At 34.1% G+C, this 22,203-nt stretch overlaps 1 protein-coding gene across 2 annotated transcripts in view; it reads left to right on the forward strand.

Moving 5' to 3' along the window:
• Window positions 1-2,033: 2,033 nt before the first annotated feature.
• The window catches only part of LOC148941502 (early estrogen-induced gene 1 protein), a 130,174-nt gene continuing 110,004 nt past the window's right edge, over window positions 2,034-22,203 (forward strand). For both annotated transcript variants that reach the window (XM_089104291.1, XM_089104293.1), the window contains exon 1: window positions 2,034-2,143. The gene's annotated coding sequence lies outside the window, so the exon portion shown is untranslated. The remainder of the gene's footprint in view (window positions 2,144-22,203) is intronic.

Consider the following 22,203-nt stretch of genomic DNA (forward strand, 5'->3'; position numbering starts at 1 on the left):
GTTTGTTACCACGAACTGTTTGATAAATAAAGTCCAACTTACCACTGTCAGCTCTCTCTAGCCAGATGTAAAACAAGACAAGATGCACAAGCAACTAGCTACCGACAGATAATTTGAAATTATTTTTTCGTCTCTGGGGAGCACAAATAAGTGATACCGATCTTTGCATTCTCATAACGAGACACAACTAGGGTTGCCCCCCGGTGATGAAAAATCACGAGATTTTAGCGACTTGTTGGTTGATTTAGTGATTTTTTCAATAATCTAGTGATTTATGTGCTGATCTACGTTTTTTTTTGTTCAGGCAACATACAAATCACTAGAAATAGAGATAAATCACCAGGGGTGGCAACCATGGCCATAACACTGTCACCTTACTTTCAGTTGAAAAAACTTGTTTTTTTTACTTAATTTCTGATCATTCTTTAAATAATGCTGGAAAATTTGGCACCCCCTTCATGCAAAATTCCCACCCCCATGAAATGTGTCTCCATAGAAAGAGGCCCCCCCTTAAACCCCTCTATTTATCCCCCCCTCCCTGTACCAGAAAAAATCCTTATGAAAATGTCTGTATAGTTCCCAATAAGCAATACTATATGTAAACAATGGGCAAAGTCCACAACTTGCAGCCCTTTCTCCGGGGACTCTGGGAGCCTCAAAGACATAGTTTTTCGACTATACTGAACAAAATGATAACCTTAAAATTTTGATCCGGATGACTTTGGGGAAAAATGAGCATGGAAGGGGACCTAGTTGGCCTCCAATTTTTTGGTTACTTAAAAAGGGCACTAGAACTTTTAATTTCCGTTTGAATGATCCCTCTTGCAACATTCTAGGACCATTCGGTCAATACGATCATCCCTAAAAAAAAAAAAAAAAATAAATAAGCACGCATCCGTAATCTTTCTTCTGGCAAAAAGTACAAAATTCCACTTTTTTGCAGATAGGAGCTTGAAACCTCTACAATAGGGGTCTCTGATATATGAATTTGATGGCGGGATTTTTATTAAGATTCTGTGACTTTTAAGGGATGTTTCTCCCTTTTTTGATAAATAAGGCAAATTTTCTCAGGTTCGTAACACTTGATGCGTAAGACTGAACTTGATGAAACTTATATATTTGAAATCAGCATAAAAATCCAATTCTTTTAATGTATCTATTGGTGCTAAAATTTCATTTTTAGAGTTTATGTTACTTTCTGTCGCTCCTTACTTACAGTTTGTTACCACGAACTGTTTGATAAATAAAGTCCAACTTACCACTGTAAGCTTTCTCTAGCCAGATGTAAAACAAGACAAGATGCACAAGCAACTAGCTACCGACAGATAATTTGAAATTATTTTTTCGTCTCTGGGGAGCACAAATAAGTGATACCGACCTTTGCATTCTCATAACGAGACACAACCAGGGTTGCCCCCCGGTCATGAGAAATCACGAGATTTTAGCGACTTGTTGGTTGATTTAGTGATTTTTTCAATAATCTAGTGATTTATGTGCTGATTTACGTTTTTTTTGTTCAGGCAACGTACAAATCACTAGAAATAGAGATAAATCACCAGGGGTGGCAACCATGGCCATAACACTGTCACCGTCACCGTCCAACCTCCTTGCTCATAGTTTACCTTCCACTGGATTTTTCTGTTCACATAAATGTTTCAGTCTTGTGTTCATAAGACTGACTGTGTATAAATAATTTACTCTGTGTGATGAAATTATTCTAAATACTCGATAATATAATTTAGGAAGGAATCTTAACAATTTTGTTCGGGGAGGCGATCGCCCGCGTCACCCCTTCCCTGAAGTTCATGCTTGAAATAGGGGCACTTCATTTTTTTGATGAGCTATATTAATTCTACGGATCATCGTCAACATTTTTTGGAGAAACGTCTTTTAATTTCAATCTAGTTACCAAGACGTTATTGTCTTTGCCGGAAACACTGGGAAGCCACAGCATAATTTTTTTTACGTTAGAGACATCTATTACAATACTCAATTTGAATTATTCTAAATTTATTCAAATAGAAAATGAAAAGTAACTAGCCTAGTGAATCTGAAACCAGTTAGTTTAAATTGAAGTTAGTGATATTTCTATTCATAATATGAAGACAGGCAAAATAGATCAAGTTTGGTATAGAACTTAAAGGTAAGCAACATCATGGTCAGGTTAGGTACATATTTAATATAATGTAGTCTGGGCAGCCCCCTTCCATAATTCTTTGTTGTAGTTTTCATAATTTTGTTGATAAAGTATTATATTTCCATTGTATCACCTCAATCCATTGGGGAAGTTGGGCAAAGTAGAGTGGAACTGCAGCCAGGATGTCTTAGCTGCAACTATTCTGCATATTATGAAGTAATAGCCTAATTGTTTTCTTAGGCCTAACATGTTTCCTTGTCAATAGGGTAGAAATTGAAAACTGTATGTCTTGAACAGTCCTTTGAAATAAATAAAAAAAGGAAACTGAGTATTTGATATATAATAGTATTAATTGCTGGAATTTCTGTAGGCTAATTGAAGATTTTAAGTAGAAAAGAAAATATGGTACTTGTGTCTTAGCCTATAGCCACCACACTCAAGATCTTGTATCACAAACATGAGACACTAACCAGTTTTCATGGTCTTTACCAGACAATAGCCTATTAGCTTTAGCGGTAAAGTTCTACCAAATCATATTATTGAGTTAGGACTAAAGTGAATACACCATTCAATGCCTTTTTTATGCTGATTACAAATAGGCTATAGGCTAATAATCATTTCTATTGGAAATGAATTTCAGCCCCCCGCCTATATATACCTAACCTAATCCTGAATTGGCATATATAGGGGGGGGGGGCTGAAATCCATTTCCAATAGAAATGATTATTATATTCATAATCAGCATAAAAAAAGGCATTGAATGGTGCATTCACTTTAGTCCTAATTCAGTAATATGATTTGGTAGAACTTTACAGCTTTTGCTTGGTGGGAAACTACATTTGAGCTATATTTTAATTAAATATTTAGTTAGTATTTTGGTTAGGTTAGATGCATATTTAATATAGCCTATTGCAGTCTGGGCAGCCCCCTTCCATAAATCTGCCCCCTTCCATAAGTATTATATTTCCATCATATTACCTTAATCACCTTAGTCTATTTGAGAGCTTTAAGGTCCTCCGGACCTGTAGTGCTCTTGAGTTAATGACTCCCAGTTGAACCTCAACTGCTTCTTCTCCCACTCCTTGTCAAGTTGATGTTTGAAAGACTGGATGAAAGGAGTGCTGACAGTAGAGTCTTTCAATTCATTCCATTAGTTAATAACTATTCTTGAAAAATACATTTGATGGATTCTTGATCTGGAGTTTAATTTTGGTAGCTTCTTTGAATGTCTTCTTGTGAGATGATGGCTGGTACTGTGGTTGCCCTTGAAGATGGTGGAGTTTTCGTTTTGGAATTCATAAGTCAGCTTCACATCACTACGCATGCATCTATAGACAATGGTAGGTAGTTTGAGCTGTTTGAGACATTCCTCATATGCAGCCAACTTTAGGCTTTTTGTGCACTTTGTTGCTTGCCTCTAGACATTTTCAATGAGTCTATCATCTTGCCAGTAAGAAGGACCAGCCAAACACATGCCAAAATCAAGATGGGGTCTAACAAGAGCCTTAAAAAGTTTCATGAATATTGTTGCCTCTTGGCTACTAATGGTCCTTTTTAATAGGCCAAGGATGGAGTTTGCTTGGGAGACAACATGCTGGATGTAGCTGTGGAGCCTCAACCCCTCATTAACAATCACACCAAGGTCCCTTTGTTTTTCTCTTTTAACCAGATGGTTGTTTGTATTAGTGATTGGATTTAAAATTGACTATGTAGCCATTGGGCTATTAGGTCCAAGGTGCAAAATACAGCATTTGCTTGTGTTGAATTAGAGAAGCCAGTCTTGAGTCCAATTCTGTAGTCTGTGTAGATCTTATTGAATTTTATGTGGGTTAGCAATTCCAAAAAGTTTGGCATCATCAGCAAACAAATGCATATTGTTATCCACATGATTGGAAATATTATTGATATGCACCAGGAAAAGTTTTGGGCCTAATACAGCTCCCTACAGTACCCCACTCATTACTATGGTCTTGTCAGAGTAGATTGGCTGGCCACCTGTCTCAAATTAACAGACTTTCTGCTTGCAGTTAGTGAGAAAATTCTTCAGCCAGGCTATCAGGGATGTATTGATACCAACAGCTGATAATTTTGAGGGCAGTCAACTATGGGGCACTTTGTCAAAGGCCATAGCAAAGTCTAGCAGCAGCAGGCCACCTGGATGTCCTTGGTCAATCAGTCTTGTAATTATCTCATATGATTCCAAAAAGTTTGTTTCAATTGATTTTCCTGACTGGAATCCATGCTGCTTGGGTGATGAGATTTTGTTTGTGATTAAATGTTCAAGCAATGAATCATTAACTATGCATTCAAGCATCTTAACCACAACTGATGTTAGGCAGATATGTCAATAATTCTCAGGCTTGGTGTATTCACCTTTTTTGAATACCAGAGTTATGTTGGCTACTTTCCAGTCTGCTGGGAGCTGTCTAGTGGTAGATTCTTGTGAGGGGATCTGCTGTCACTTCTGCGAGTTCTTTTAGTAGCCTAGGATGTATATTACCAGGTCCTGATTGCTTGTTAGGATTCAACTTTTTTAAACATTTAAAGACCTCTGTAGATGATAGTGTGGTGCTCTCCATTGGGGCTTTTATATTATAGTTTGGTGGGGAAGGTAAAGGGCCATCAGGCTCAGTTGTGAAAACTGAGACAAATTGTTGGTTCAGTGAATTAGCAAGTCTATTAGTATTTGTAACTTCTCCATCTTACTTGGTTATCGTTTTTTAACACATCATATATTGTGGTCTTGGCCAGAGACGTAGGCCCACTTCCAAAACTTTTTTGAGTTAGTCTTGGCTTCATCAGCAAGTTTAGATTCAAAATTCATATGCAAGGTTTGCATCAAGTTCTTAAGTTTGTTCTGGCTATTGCAATACTTCTCTGTAATCAGGTAATTGGTGCTGTTTATATTAATTAAAAAAAAACAAACAAAGTTTCTCCAAGGGAAGTAAAGAGTGAAGTTGAAACTTAAAATAAACAAAAATTATTACACAGCCTATTTAATATATATATTAATATAACCAGTATAAATAAACCAACTAATTATGTTTCCCTATGCTTTTAGGATTATACAAAACTAGAGCTTTACTGAAAACACAAAATAATATAGGACTATGGTACAGTAAAAGCAAACCAATTAAGAACACTTTTTATTGAATTAAAATATAATCAATCCCTTTTAAGATAAAGCAACAATCCATTCTAGGATTCTCTTTATTATTTTATGTTTAATTTAGAGCACATTTCTTCTGCACAATGGGTCAGCCCAATGACTGGCTCTCGTTTTGGTTCTTAAAAGGACATGTCATGATTAGTTTGTACACAAGTTCAAAGTAAGGCCATATTGATAGTACTAGGACTAGGCTATAGACTAGCTTTAGAATTTGTATCATAGTTTGAAATTCACTCTTGCATAGAGAGAAATAATTGGATTTCCAGAGTTCATATTATGTCTTATTTAATCTTCATTTCAAGGGATACTAAAGTATATTTCTTACAATTTAAGACTGTATATTACCCAATATTGGCATTATAGTTGGTGAGAGCAAAATGCTGCTTGATAAATCAATCCAATATTTCTGTATACTGTTCAATTACTTTGTGGTTATTAAAAAATATTTATTTTTACACTTATGTTTTTAAGATAATTTTAATTGTATACTGAAATTTACTAATGTCAAAACTGGTTCAAGACTATAAAAAGCTTTATAGATTCGTTTATTGTTGTAAGGCTACATACTCAGTTTTTACACTTAAATAAAAAATCCTGTTTTTTATACTTGACGTTTGTGTTTTCAGTAAAGTGCTAGTTTTGTATAATCCTTAAAGCATAGGGAAACATAATTAGTTGGTTTATGTATGCTAGTTATATTAATATATATTAAATAGGCTGTAAAGCAATAATTTTTGTCTTTTTTATGTTTCAACTTCAATCTTTATTTCCCTCAGAAAAACTTTTTTTTTTAAATAAATTAAAATTTAATGCAGAAACAACGCTGCCATGAACTTTTTAACTTCATTAAAATTTAATGCAGAAACAACGCTGCCATGAACTTTTTTTATTTATACGGAATAATGTATGGTCGTTTTAAGTTTTAATGTCACGTCTTAGGTTTAGTTGAAAATATTCACAAATATGACCCATGATTCAAGTGAACATACCACTCAATGCCTATGTTTTAGGTTTCTTCTGAATATGATAATTGTTTTTGGCGCGAATTCAATTTTAAACCCTTATGAAGAGAAGCTGTAACCACTTTGCATCCTATGTACCATCCTGCCTTTTTTTTATATAAATAGTTTTTCCATTTTTCTTTTGCTACTCAGCTTATCAAAAACTTGCATTTCCTCCTTAAATCAAAGAACAGTATATTTCTGCTATTTGCCAAAACAATTGATAAATAGCAGAAAACACTTCGCAGAGAATATGGAGAAATTAGGTCACATTTAGACGTTTATCAATTAGCACTGAAAATACTTCCTAGAATACAATATATCTTATGTCATACAAGAACATCAAATTTTCAACAATTCATCATTCATATTTTGAACTAGCTCATATTCACTAAGTGCACAAATTGAAGAAAAAATTAATTCCATGGATTCAACAACTGATTTTCAACAAAAAATGGTAAGTCTATGTTACTATTTTCCCCAGGTTTTAAATGTAAAACATTTATATTGATAGCTTGATCTATTCAAACATTTGATCATATTTACTAAAGCAGCCACTGATGCCATGAAGAATTGTCCCTTCTCTCTCTGAAGAAATACAATTTCAAACAAAATAACATTCAAAACATTGAATATAATAAGAGATCACTAAAATTCTAATGAAGGGAATGTGCAGGAGAAGCAGGCTTGCCACCCCTAGTGACTTATCACTATTTCTAGTGATTTTTTATGTTGCCTAGTGATTTTTGTTCTAAAACTAGTGATTTTTACCTAAATCTAGTGATTTTTCACGATATAGCGCGTAGATTCATGATTAAATTGAATAAATGACACAACAAGCTGACAATAAAAAAAAAACACAAAATAGTGATTCACTACAGTTCCTAATATGTTCCAGATTAGCGTTTATGCAAATACACCGCCTTTGAAAGCATGTAGATGTGAGCAAAAGCTTTCAAATAAACCATTAAACATCTCTCTAAGAAGTTCTGGCAACCCACTAGCCCCTAGCTTTTCCACTTAAGACATGGCATGAATAGTGGCATTTGGCAGTTGCAGGTGGTGGAATTCATAAATAAAACATAGATATGAGAAATAGCTTTAATGTGAGCTATTAATCATCTGTATACAATGTTTATTGTAGCCTGCTAGCCCCCCCCCCCCTTGAGAAATGGCAAAAAAGGTGCCATATGGCACTTACAGATAGTGGAATTTATAAAAAGCACGTAGATGTAAAAAACAGCTTTCTAATGAGCCATGAAGCATCTCTCTATGATGTTCTGGTAAACCGCTAGCCCTGGAAAAAAAAAGAAAAAAAGGAGAGACAGATCAGTGCTACCCATGCAAAAAATTCATTTTCCTTGGTGTTCAAGATGAGGGACTGAAATTATCCTACAAAAAGTTTTCAACCATGCTGATTCCAATGGTGTTTTTTTTATTTCGATTTGACGCCATTTTCAAGGGGTTTCAGGCTCTTTTTCGAAATCATTATAAATTTCTTTTTACAATAAATTTTTACTCCTAAGACAAACCAAAATAATAGTTACCATTCCTAAATTTTAAGAGTTCATAGTGAATTTCTCCAACAGACTAATGAGTCTTACTAAGGGGGTGGGAGGGGGAGTATACAATGAGGGTCACTTGTAAATCTCCAATTAAGAGTTTTGGACCATAATTATTACAATGGTGCCGTTTTATACTTCGAAGCTTTTCAACTTAAGAAGTGGCACAAAAGGTGCCATTTTTTTTGCTATTTGGCTCTTACGGATGGCAAAACTGACTAAAATCACGTAGATATGAGCAATGGCTTTCAAATCAACCATTAAACATCTCTCACTAAGAAGTTCTGGCAGCCCACTAGCTCCTAGCTTTTCCACTTAACACATGGCATCAATAGTGCCATTTGGCAGTTGCAGGTGGTGGAATTCATAAATAAAACGTAGATATGACAAATAGCTTTAGTATGAGCTATTAAACATCTGTATACGATGTTTTTGTAGCCCACTAGCCCCCCCCCCCTTGAAAAATGGCACAAAATGTGCCATGTTTGTGCCCTATAGCGCTTTCAGATAGTGGAATTTATAAAAAGCACGTAGATTTGAGAAACAACTTTCTAATGAGCCCTTAAGCATCTCTCTATGATGTTCTGATTAACTGCTAGCCCTGTAAAAAAAAGGGAAAAAAAGGAGACAGATCAGTGCTACCCAAACAAAAAAGTCGTTTTCCTTGGTGTTGAAGGTGGGGGACTGTAATTATCCTAGAAAAGGTTTTCGACCCTGCTGATTCCAATGGTGCACTTTATATTCCGATTTTACGCCATTTTCAAGGGGTTTCAGGCTCTTTTCCGAAATCACCATAAATTTCTTTTTGCAATATTCTTTTACTTCTAAGATTAACCGAAACAATAGTTACCATTCTGATTCAGTGTCAAATGGCAATTTTTTCTCAATAGACAGTTTTTTTAAAAACATGTTTTCAAGTTTTGGTTACTATGGGCTGTGGTTCGCTCTTTACTAGGTTGCAGCTGCCGCTGCAACCATGATTTCGTCCAGTATCTGCTTTTATGGTTGATTTCCCTCTTAATCCCTTTTGCCATTACTGGGAGTGTTTCTGGTTTGGGGATAAGTTTACTTGAGGTGTATTGGTTTGCTTTATTTATTATTAATTCTTTGAAATGCTGCAATTGCTCTTCTAGAGGCCAGATAAGACGTCATCCCATGCAATACTGTTGAGATCAATTCAAATCTTCTCATAATAAATGTAGGTCTTCTTAATTTTGTAATTTTGTTGTTCTGAGTAAAGTTGTTCTAATATGTGTAGCCACAAGGCCACTATTTCCGATTGGGAGCATGTATGAGGTGGATAGAAGAGCTTCTGATCTTCAGAGAAATATCAAGTTGATAAGGCTTGGTTGCTGACCATCCTGAAACGTGTTGTTGAAACAAGAAAATGGTTTCATAAGGGCATCCATTGGAGTAGCTAATTGGGTGACATTGTAAGAAGGTTTGACTAGTGGCAGTGTTGCCTGGCAGCAATAATTGGATGACAAGTTGGTTACTGTATGGTAGCCTTGAAAACTGACATGCGAATCTAGAAGCTGGTTTTTTGAATTCTTGAGACACACCTCAGTAAGAAGTATTGCATCATTATCATTTGCATATATCAAAGATTTCAGCTCATTAATTTTTTTTGGTAGTTTGGTCAACGTTTGCTCTAAGGGTGGAGAAATCTTGATTTACTTGCTGCTTTCTTTTGTTGAGTACTTCCTTATGCCAGTGGTTCATGTTGAGGATGGACTTTTTTACAATGGACAGAGAAGTGCTTGAAGATCTACTATCATCAGCTGCATTGAAACTTTCATTTGTAAGGGACTTGTAGGATGATGAGTCTGTGAATTCATGGGCACTAATTGGTGACATAAATACTTCTAGATGATTATTTACACTATGTACAGGGCTAGTATCTGGGGTATCTAACAGTCCATGGGCGGGGAGGGGGGTAGCTCCGACCTGGACGAATCTAGTTTTCTGGAACAAATTTTTCCATGATGGATAGCCAGGTTTGTCTCTCCTACTTCAGTTCGGCGTCTAAATTCAGCAGATAAGGCTTTTCTATTCTCCCAATCTTCCCGGGATCCATCTGGCCTGAACTGAATTTCCTGACGTAGCTCATAGGATTTTTGCAGTATACACCTCTTTATGTTTAGATTTGGGACAGAGAAGAGACCAGTTTCATTAGCATTAACCAAACTTCACTTCTTGACAGAACTTGAGTGTGGTGGCTATAAGACACAAGTAGCCTACCAAAAATATTTGTAATGCAATTACTGGATCACAGGTCCATATTGGATCACTGCAGATCCAGTATGGACCTTAATTTTACTCCAAAGTGCAAATTAAGGTAATCTATTTTCAGTCAAATGCAAATGATGCAGTAGGCTTTAACTTTTATAGTTAAGAGAGGGGATAGTAGCCAAGCTCTTGTCTGTAGTGATTTTTGTTTGTTTTAAGTTAGGTTTGAACATTCAATATAAGTTTTACTGACTTTAAGATTGATTTATTCATTTATTTTAGTACTCATTGTATGATTGTTTATTTAATTTCTGTTTGTTTTGGGTTTCATTAATTCTTTAGTAGTAATTTTTGGTTGTTTTCAGTTTGAATTATAGTAGGAATTTGTTTCTGTTGATCTTAAGTTTAATATGGCTCTTTGTTTTTCTTTGAAAAACTTCTTTTTTGGAAAGTTTTCTTTTATTAATTAAGAAAAAATGAAGAAAAGGAACAGTGACAAGGGCACCGGTAGAACGTTTTCGGGGAGGGGGGGCAGACGCTAAAACAGCAGTGGTGGTTGGGTGAAAGGGAATATATTCCAGGATATTTTTTCATAGGAATAAGTTTATTTTTAAGTACTTTTACAAAGCAAAATGCAGTAAATTTTAAAAGACAGGGATTCCTGGCAAAGGGATTAATTTATTTAACCAATAATATATTTAATTATAATCCATTTGATCTTAAAAGAAAATCAAACCAAACTTAGGGAAATATTTATTGCTTCCAAAGATTATAACAGATGTACACTTGTCTTTATGCAATTTCCTACACCTTAGAATAGTTTACAGAAATAGTAGAGATTCTCAAAAATCACCCTGCCTTTATAGGTACCACGTTTTGATTTTATAATGGCCATGTAAAATGTACCACATTCATAACAGGACAATTCTCCCCCTCGAACTTAAATCCCTTATATATTCAGACATTTAAAAAAATATAAAATAGCGAAAGAAAAACAAAATTTATACTTACTATCTAGCTGTCCAATTGACCCTCTTTCTTTTTATTGTCCTATTCAACTAAATAAAATGAACAGGCTACAAAAATCGTCACAACAGAATCTTATCAAATAGTTTGTGATAAAAAACTGGAAGTAAAAAGTGACTTGTGCCAATATTCCTCAAAACTAAAAATACAACTATCATGAAAATGGCTACACCGGCAGCATCTGCTTTTTATACTGATTCTAAAGATATAAAATTTTACAGTTTATTGTTACCAACCCAAAACCGTAAATTCGAGAATATCTGCCTGATATTTGAAAAAGGGGGAAACACCCCCAAAATAGCAAGCGATCTTTTTGAAAAATCTCTTTAGTAGATACATCATATCAGATAACCCTGCCGTAGAGGTTTCAAGAGTAGGGAAGGGGTACCAGTACTGATTACACATAATTTATGCATGTTTTTATGGTTTTTCTCACTGATGATTGTTTTTTCATGGTTTTTCTCACTTTAATGTTTTTTCATGGTTTTTCTCACTGTAGTTGGATGCCACCATAAGTTCAACAACATTGCTGAATGTAGACACTTGGTTATTGGATGATTGTTTGATGGTTATGTGTGTTTGTCAATTTATTTGTTGTTTTCTTTGGATGTCAACATAAGTTCACATCAACAATTGCTGGATTATTGATCGAGTCTAACGGGACAGGGTCAATGACACCTCTTTCAAGGTCAATTTGTTTGTTGTTTCTAAGTCTATTTATCCGCTAACGGTACCTAACCGCATAGACAAGGTTATTGATCCAAGAGGGGAACTAGATTTCTGAGAAATTGATTTACATAAACGAAGGAGAATAATTGATCCACGAAGGGGAAGTAGTTTCCTGGGAAATTGATTTGCATAATCGGCGGGTAATTCTATCATGAGGGGATTTCATTTTTAAATATGGCTTCTCAGGTCTTTAGGTCTGAGAGATAAATTAATATTCTATTTTTAAATATGGCTTCTCAAGTCTTTAGGCCTGAGAGATAAATTAATATTCTATCGAAACCATAATAGTGTAAGTAGGAACACCTTAGATATACTTTTAGAAATTCAAATGAGATTCAAGACAGATTGAATATATTTTACGCGGGAAATGGTTTCTTGGGAATTTCAAATGTGACAGCGCAGGTATGCCGAAACAAAGGAACACACAGAAATTACTTTTAGGTGATTTTTTGGTCGAAACACTTTGAGACATTTTAGGGATTTTTTTTTTTGGGGGGGGACACAGTTTGAGACATTTTATAAGATGATTTGAGGTAAAACTCTGTGGTTCTTATAATACACAAGTTCCATTTGAACAGTGTTATAAGGTCCCCTACCCTAACCCCAAAGGGCCCCCAAAGCCCCCCGGGCCCCCAAAGGCCCCCGGTACCCCAAAGGGCCCCCGGGCCCCAAAGAGTCCTCTCCTCCCCCTCCCCTTCCCTCCTCTTCTCCCCCTCCCCTCCCCCATTTTTTAAAATACTTTTTTGATTTTTTTTTAACATAGTATTTCTTTAAACTTTTTTTTACATCTCGTCAAGATTTACCTTGTCACTGTTACATTCTATTGATATTTCAAAGTTCATTTTGGATCTTTTTCGTTGAAATGCAAGAGTTGGATTATTTCAGTAGTGTTTTCTCATGGTTTACCTAGTCACTGTTACATTCTCTTGACGTTTCAAAGTTCATTTTGGTTCTTTTTTATTGAAATGCAAGAGTTGGATTATTTCAGTAGTGTTTTGTCATGGTTACCATGTCACTGTTACATTTCCTTGACGTTTCAAAGTTCATTTTGGATCTTTTTCATTCAAATGCTAGAGTTGGAATATTTCGGTAGTGTTTCGTCGTGGTTTACCTTCTCACTGTTACATTCTCTTGATGTTTCAAAGTTCATTTTAGATCTTTTTCGTTGAAATGCGAGAGTTGGAATATTTCAGTAGCGTTTTGTCGTGGTTTACCTTCTCACTGTTACATTCTATTGATGTTTCAAAGTTCATTTTGGATCTTTTTAGTTGAAATGCAAGAGTTGGATTATTTCAGTAGTGTTTTGTCGTGGTTTACCATGTCACTGTTGCATTCTATTGATTTTTCAAAGTTCATTTTGGATCTTTTTCGTTGAAATGCAAGAGTTGGATTATTTCAGTAGTGTTTTTTACCTTGTCACTGCTAAATTCTCTTGATGTTTCAAAGTTCATCTTGGATCTTTTTCGTTGAAATGCAACAGTTGTAATATTTCAATTACATTGTGTTGTGGCTCATATTGTCACTGTTCTACTATCTCGGCACATAAAAGCTTACTTTTGATAACTTTTGGTGAGAAGTAGAAGTTAGATTACTGAATTAGATTTTCCCCGGGGTTAACCATCTCACTGTTAAACTATCTTGTTAATTCTAAATTACTTGTGGATTTTTCGTTGAAATGCAAGAGATTATTTCAGTACTGTTGGTCGTGGTTTACGTTGTCACTGTTACATTCTCTTGACGTTTCAAAGTTCATTTTGGATCTTTTTCGTTGAAATGCAAGAGTTGGAATATTTCAGTAGTGTTTTGTTGTGGTTTACCATGTTACTGTTACATTCTATTGATGTTTCAAAGTTCATTTTTGGTCTTTTTCGTTGAAACGCAAGAGTTGGATTATTTCAGTAGTGTTTCTTACCTTGTTATTGTTACATTCTCCTGATGTTTCAAATTTCATCTTGGATCTTTTTTGTTGAAATGTAAGAGTTGGATTATTTCAGTATTGTTTTTTCGTGGTTTACCATGTCACTGTTACATTCTCTTGACGTTTCAAAGTTCATTTTGGATTTCAATCCTTGAAATATGCGAGTTGGATTATTTCAGTTGTGTTTTGTCGTGGTTTACCTTGTCAATCTTACATTCTCTTAATGTTTCAAAGTTCATTTTGGACTTTTTTCGTTGAAAAGTAAGAGTTGGAATATTTTAGTAGTGTTTTGTTACATTCTCTGGATGTTTCAAAGTTTTTACATTCTTACATTCTCTTTTGGATCTTTTTCGTTGAAATGCAAGAGTTGGATTATTTCAGTAGTGTTTTCTCATGGTTTACCTTGTCACTGTTCCATTCTCTTGATGTTTCAAGGTTCATTTTTGATCTTTCTCATTGAAATGCAAGAGTTGGATTATTTCAGTAGTGTTTTCTCGTGGTTTACCATGTCACTGTTACATTCTCTTGACGTTTCAGAGTTCATTTTGGATCTGTTTCGTTGAAATGCAAGAGTTGGAATATTTCAGTATTGTTTTGTCATGGTTTACCTCGTCACTGTTACATTCTGTTGAAGTTTCAAAGTTCATTTTGGATATTTTTCGTTGAAATGCAAGAGTTGGATTATTTCAGTAGTGTTTTCTCATGGTTTACCTCGTCACTGTTACATTCTCTTGATGTTTCAAAGTTCATTTTTGATTTTCTTTGTTGAAGTGTAAGAGTTGGAATATTTCAGTAGTGTTTTGTCGTGGTTTACCTTGTCACTGTTACATTCTGAAGATGTTTCAAAGTTCATTTGGATATTTGTCGTTGAAATGCAAGAGTTAGATTATTTCAGTAGTGTTTTGTCATGGTTTACCATATCACTGTTAGATTCTCTTGATGTTTCAAGAGTTGGCATTTTCCAGTACAGTTTTCTCGTGGTTTACCTTGTCACTGTTGCATCCTTTTGATTTTTCAAAGTTAATTTTGGATTTTTTTTTGTTGAAATGTAAGAGTTGGAATATTTCGGTAGGGTTTTGTTGTGGTTTACCTTGTCACTGGTACATTCTTTGTTTCAAAGTTCATTTTATATTTTTTTTCCCTTGAATTGTAAGTTGGAATATTTCAGTAGTGTTTTCTCGCAGTTTCCCTTGTCACTGTTACATTCTGAAGATGTTTCAAATTTCATTTCGGTAGTGTTTTGAAATGCGAGTTGAATTATTTCAGTAGTGTTTTGTCGTGGTTTACCATGTCACTGTTACATTCTCTTGATGTTTCAAAGTTCATTTTGGATCTTTTTAATTGAAATGCAAGAGTTGGAATATATCAGTAGTGTTTTCTCGCGGTTTACCTTGTCACTGTTACATTCTGAAGATGTTTCAAATTTCAATTCGGTAGTGTTTTGAAATGTAAGTTGGATTATTTCAGTAGCGTTTCGTCGTGGTTTACCATGTCACTGTTACATTCTCTTGATGTTTCAAAGTTCATTTTGGATCTTTTTCATTGAAATGCAAGAGCTGGATAAATTCAGTAGTGTTTTGTCGTGGTTTACCATGTCACTGTTACATTCTATTGATGTTTCAAAGTTCATTTTGGATCCATTTCGTTGAAATGCAAGAGGAGGAATATATCGGCAGTGTTTTCTCGTGGTTTACCATGTCACTGTTACATTCTCTTGACATTTCAAAGTTCATTTTGGATCTTTTTCGTTGAAATGCAAGAGTTGGAATATTTCAATAGTGTTTTGTCATTGTTTACCTTGTCACAGTTACAGTTTGGATCTTTTTCATTGAAATGAAAGAGTTGGATTATTTCAGTAGTGTTTTCTCATGGTTTACCTTGTCACTGTTACATTCTTTTGACGTTTCAACATTCATTTTGGATCTTTTTCGTTGAAATGCAAGAGTTAGATTATTTTAGTAGTGTTTTCTCAAATATTTCAGTAGTGTTTTCTCATGGTTTACCTTGTCACTGTTACTTTCTTTTGACGTTTCAAAGTTAATTTTGGATTTCAGCAGTGTTTCTCGTGGTTTACTATGTCACTGTTACATTCTCTTGACATTTCAAAGTTCATTTTGGATCTTTCGTTGAAATGCAAGAGTTGGAATATTTCAATAGTGTTTTGTCATGGTTTACCTTGTCACAGTTACATTCTTTTGATTTTTCAAAGTTCATTTTAGATTTCATTCGTTGAAATGCAAGAGTTGGCATTTTCCAGTACAGTTTTCTCGTGCTTTACCTTGTCACTGTTGCATTCTTTTGATTTTTCAAAGTTCATTTTGGATTTTTTTTTGTTGAAATGTAAGAGTTGGAATATTTCGGTAGGGTTTTGTTGTGGTTTATCTTGTCACTGTTACATTCTCTATTTCAAAGTTCATTTTATATTTTTTTTCCTTGAATTGTAAGTTGAAATATTTCAGTAGTGTTTTCTCGCGGTTTACCTGGTCACTGTCACATTCTGAAGATGTTTCAAATTTTATTTCGGTAGTGTTTTGAAATGTAAGTTGTATTATTTCAGTAGTGTTTTGTCGTGGTTTACCATGTCACTGTTACATTCTCTTGATGTTTCAAAGTTCATTTTGGATCTTTTTCATTGAAATGCAAGATTTGAAATATTTCAGTAGTGTTTTCTCGCGGTTTACCTTGTCACTGTTACATTCTGAAGATGTTTCAAATTTCAATTCGGTAATGTTTTGAAATGTAAGTTGGATTATTTCAGTAGTGTTTCGTCGTGGTTTACCATGTCACTTTTACCTTCTCTTGATGTTTCAAAGTTCATTCTGGATCTTTTTCATTGAAATGCAAGAGTTGGATAATTTCAGTAGTGTTTTCTCGTGGTTTACCATGTCACTGTTACATTCTCTTGACGTTTCAGAGTTCATTTTGGATCTGTTTCGTTGAAATGCAAGAGTTGGAATATTTCAGTATTGTTTTGTCATGGTTTACCTTGTCACTGTAACATTCTCTTGACGTTTCAAAGTTCATTTTGGATCTTTTTCGTTGAATTGCAAGAGTTGGATTATTTCAGTAGTGTTTTCTCATGGTTTATCTTGTCACTTTAACATTCTCTTGATGTTTCAAAGTTCATTTTGGATTTCCTTAGTTGAAATGTAAGAGTTGGAATATTTCAGTAGTGTTTTGTCGTGGTTTACCTTGTCACTGGTACATTCTCTTGATGTTTAAAGTTCATTTAGATTTTTTTTTAATTGAAATGTAAGAGTTGGAATATTTCAGTAGTGTTTTGTCGTGGTTTACCTTGTCACTGGTACATTCTCTTGATATTTCAAAGTTCATTTAATTTTTTTCCCTTGAAATGTAAGAGTTGGAATATTTTAGTAGTGTTTTCTCGCGGTTTACCTTGTCACTGTTACATTCTGAAGATGTTTCAAAGTTCATTTGGATATTTGTCGTTGAAATGCAAGAGTTAGATTATTTCAGTAGTGTTTTGTCATGGTTTACCATATCACTGTTAGATTCTCTTGATGTTTCAAGAGTTGGCATTTTCCAGTACAGTTTTCTCGTGGTTTACCTTGTCACTGTTGCATCCTTTTGATTTTTCAAAGTTCATTTTGGATTTTTTTTTGTTGAAATGTAAGAGTTGGAATATTTCGGTAGGGTTTTGTTGTGGTTTACCTTGTCACTGGTACATTATTTGTTTCAAAGTTCATTTTATATTTTTTTTCCCTTGAATTTTAAGTTGGAATATTTAAGTAGTGTTTTCTCGCAGTTTCCCTTGTCACTGTTACATTCTGAAGATGTTTCAAATTTCATTTCGGTAGTGTTTTGAAATGCAAGAGTTGGATTTTTTCAGTAGTGTTTTGTCGTGGTTTACCATGTCACTGTTACATTCTCTTGATGTTTCAAAGTTCATTTTGGATCGTTTTAATTGAAATGCAAGAGTTGGAATGTTTCAGTAGTGTTTTCTCGTGGTTTACCGTGTCACTGTTACATTCTGAAGATGTTTCAAATTTCAATTCGGTAGTGTTTTGAAATGTAAGTTGGATTATTTCAGTAGCGTTTCGTCGTGGTTTACCATGTCACTGTTACATTCTCTTGATGTTTCAAAGTTCATTTTGGATCTTTTTCATTGAAATGCAAGAGCTGGATAAATTCAGTAGTGTTTTGTCGTGGTTTACCATGTCACTGTTACATTCTATTGATGTTTCAAAGTTCATTTTGGATCCATTTCGTTGAAATGCAAGAGGAGGAATATATCGGCAGTGTTTTCTCGTGGTTTACCATGTCACTGTTACATTCTCTTGACATTTCAAAGTTCATTTTGGATCTTTTTCGTTGAAATGCAAGAGTTGGAATATTTCAATAGTGTTTTGTCATTGTTTACCTTGTCACAGTTACAGTTTGGATCTTTTTCATTGAAATGAAAGAGTTGGAGTATTTCAGTAGTGTTTTCTCATGGTTTACCTTGTCACTGTTACATTCTTTTGACTTTTCAACATTCATTTTGGATCTTTTTCGTTGAAATGCAAGAGTTAGATTATTTTAGTAGTGTTTTCTCAAATATTTCAGTAGTGTTTTCTCATGGTTTACCTTGTCACTGTTACTTTCTTTTGACGTTTCAAAGTTAATTTTGGATTTCAGAAGTGTTTCTCGTGGTTTACTATGTCACTGTTACATTCTCTTGACATTTCAAAGTTCATTTTGGATCTTTCGTTGAAATGCAAGAGTTGGAATATTTCAATAGTGTTTTGTCATGGTTTACCTTGTCACAGTTACATTCTTTTGATTTTTCAAAGTTCATTTTAGATTTCATTCGTTGAAATGCAAGAGTTGGCATTTTCCAGTACAGTTTTCTCGTGCTTTACCTTGTCACTGTTGCATTCTTTTGATTTTTCAAAGTTCATTTTGGATTTTTTTTTGTTGAAATGTAAGAGTTGGAATATTTCGGTAGGGTTTTGTTGTGGTTTATCTTGTCACTGTTACATTCTCTATTTCAAAGTTCATTTTATATTTTTTTCCTTGAATTGTAAGTTGAAATATTTCAGTAGTGTTTTCTCGCGGTTTACCTGGTCACTGTCACATTCTGAAGATGTTTCAAATTTTATTTCGGTAGTGTTTTGAAATGTAAGTTGTATTATTTCAGTAGTGTTTTGTCGTGGTTTACCATGTCACTGTTACATTCTCTTGATGTTTCAAAGTTCATTTTGGATCTTTTTCATTGAAATGCAAGATTTGAAATATTTCAGTAGTGTTTTCTCGCGGTTTACCTTGTCACTGTTACATTCTGAAGATGTTTCAAATTTCAATTCGGTAATGTTTTGAAATGTAAGTAGGATTATTTCAGTAGTGTTTCGTCGTGGTTTACCATGTCACTTTTACCTTCTCTTGATGTTTCAAAGTTCATTCTGGATCTTTTTCATTGAAATGCAAGAGTTGGATAAATTCAGTAGTGTTTTGTCGTGGTTTACCATGTCACTGTTACATTCTATTGATGTTTCAAAGTTCATTTTGGATTTATTTCGTTGAAATGCAAGAGTTGAATATTTCGGCAGTGTTTTCTCGTGGTTTACCATGTCACTGTTACATTCTCTTGACGTTTCAAAGTTCATTTTGGATCTTTTTTGTTGAAATGCAAGAGTTGGAATATTTCAATAGTGTTTTGTCATTGCTTACCTTGTCACAGTTACAGTTTGGATCTTTTTCATTGAAATGAAAGAGTTGGAGTATTTCAGTAGTGTTTTCTCATGGTTTACCTGGTCATTGTTACATTCTTTTGACGTTTCAAAGTTCATTTTTGATCTTTTTCGTTGAAATGCAAGAGTTGGAATATTTTAGTAGTGTTTTCTCAAATGTTTCAGTAGTGTTTTGTCGTGGTTTACATTGCACTGTTACATTCTCTTGATGCTTCAAAGTTCATTTTGGATTTTTTTTTGTTGAACTGCAAGAGTTGGAATATTTCAGTAGCGTTTTCTAGTGGTTTTTCATTTTGGATCTTTTTCATTGAAATGCAAGAGTTGGATTATTTCAGTAGTATTTTGTTGTGGTTTACATGTCACTGTTACATTCGCTTGACGTTTCAAAGTTCATTTCCTGTTCAAAGTTCCAAAGTTCACTCTTATATTTTAAGGATTTCATTCCTTGAAATATACGAGTTGAAATATTTCAATAGTGTTTTGTCGTGGTTTACCTTGTCACTCTTACATTCTCTTACTGTTTCAAAGTTCATTTTGGACTTTTTTCGTTGAAATATAAGAGTTGGAATATTTTAGTAGTGTTTTGTCATGGTTTACCTTGTCATTGTTACATTCTCTTGATGTTTCAAAGTTCATTTTGGATCCATTTCGTTGAAATTCAAGAGGAGGAATATATCGGCAGTGTTTTCTCGTGGTTTACCATGTCACTGTTACATTCTCTTGACATTTCAAAGTTCATTAAGGATCTTTTCGTTGAAATGCAAGAGTTGGAATATTTCAATAGTGTTTTGTCATTGTTTACCTTGTCACAGTTACATTCTTTTGACGTTTCAAAGTTCATTTTGGATCTTTTTCGTTGAAATGCAAGAGTTGGATTATTTTAGTAGTGTTTTCTCAAATATTTCAGTAGTTTCTCATGGTTTACCTTGTCACTGTTACTTTCTTTTGACGTTTCAAAGTTAATTTTGGATTTCAGCAGTGTTTCTCGTGGTTTACCATGTCACTGTTACATTCTCTTGACATTTCAAAGTTCATTTTGGATCTTTTTCGTTGAAATGCAAGAGTTGGAATATTTCAATAGTGTTTTGTCATGGTTTACCTTGTCACAGTTACATTCTTTTGATTTTTCAAAGTTCATTTTAGATTTCATTCGTTGAAATGCAAGAGTTGGCATTTTCCAGTACAATTTTCTCGTGCTTTACCTCGTCACTGTTGCATTCTTTTGATTTTTCAAAGTTAATTTTGGATTTTTGGTTGTTGAAATGTAAGAGTTGGAATATTTCGGTAGGGTTTTGTCGTGGTTTACCTTGTCACTGGTACATTCTCTATTTCAAAGTTCATTTTATATTTTTTTTTCTTGAATTGTAAGTTGAAATATTTCAGTAGTGTTTTCTCGCGGTTTACCTGGTCACTGTCACATTCTGAAGATGTTTCAAATTTTATTTCGGTAGTGTTTTGAAATGTAAGTTGTATTATTTCAGTAGTGTTTTGTCGTGGTTTACCATGTCACTGTTACATTCTCTTGATGTTTCAAAGTTCATTTTGGATCTTTTTCATTGAAATGCAAGATTTGAAATATTTCAGTAGTGTTTTCTCGCGGTTTACCTTGTCACTGTTACATTCTGAAGATGTTTCAAATTTCAATTCGGTAATGTTTTGAAATGTAAGTTGGATTATTTCAGTAGTGTTTCGTCGTGGTTTACCATGTCACTTTTACCTTCTCTTCTTGTTTCAAAGTTCATTCTGGATCTTTTTCATTGAAATGCAAGAGTTGGATAAATTCAGTAGTGTTTTGTCGTGGTTTACCATGTCACTGTTACATTCTATTGATGTTTCAAAGTTCATTTTGGATCTATTTCGTTGAAATGCAAGAGTTGAATATTTCGGCAGTGTTTTCTCGTGGTTTACCATGTCACTGTTACATTCTCTTGACATTTCAAAGTTCATTTTGGATCTTTTTTGTTGAAATGCAAGAGTTGGAATATTTCAATAGTGTTTTGTCATTGCTTACCTTGTCACAGTTACAGTTTGGATCTTTTTCATTGAAATGAAAGAGTTGGAGTATTTCAGTAGTGTTTTCTTATGGTTTACCTGGTCATTGTTACATTCTTTTGACGTTTCAAAGTTCATTTTGGATCTTTTTCGTTGAAATGCAAGAGTTGCATTATTTTAGTAGTGTTTTCTCAAATGTTTCAGTAGTGTTTTGTCGTGGTTTACATTGCACTGTTACATTCTCTTGATGCTTCAAAGTTCATTTTGGATTTTTTTTTGTTGAACTGCAAGAGTTGGAATATTTCAGTAGCGTTTTCTAGTGGTTTTTCATTTTGGATCTTTTTCATTGAAATGCAAGAGTTGGATTATTTCAGTAGTATTTTGTTGTGGTTTACATGTCAATGTTACATTCGCTTGACGTTTCAAAGTTCATTTCCTGTTCAAAGTTCCAAAGTTCACTCTTATATTTTAAGGATTTCATTCCTTGAAATATACGAGTTGAAATATTTCAATAGTGTTTTGTCGTGGTTTACCTTGTCACTCTTACATTCTCTTACTGTTTCAAAGTTCATTTTGGACTTTTTCGTTGAAATATAAGAGTTGGAATATTTTAGTAGTGTTTTGTCATGGTTTACCTTGTCATTGTTACATTCTCTTGGTGTTTCAAAGTTCATTTTGGACTTTTTTTTCGTTGAAATGTAAGAGTTGGATTATTTCACTAGTGTTTTGTCGTGGTTAACCTTGTCACTT

Source organism: Artemia sp. Qi Xiang Cuo, chromosome 18 (assembly GCF_049724085.1).
Source record: "Artemia sp. Qi Xiang Cuo chromosome 18, ASM4972408v1, whole genome shotgun sequence".
In the NCBI taxonomy this organism is placed as follows: domain Eukaryota; kingdom Metazoa; phylum Arthropoda; class Branchiopoda; order Anostraca; family Artemiidae; genus Artemia; species Artemia sp. Qi Xiang Cuo.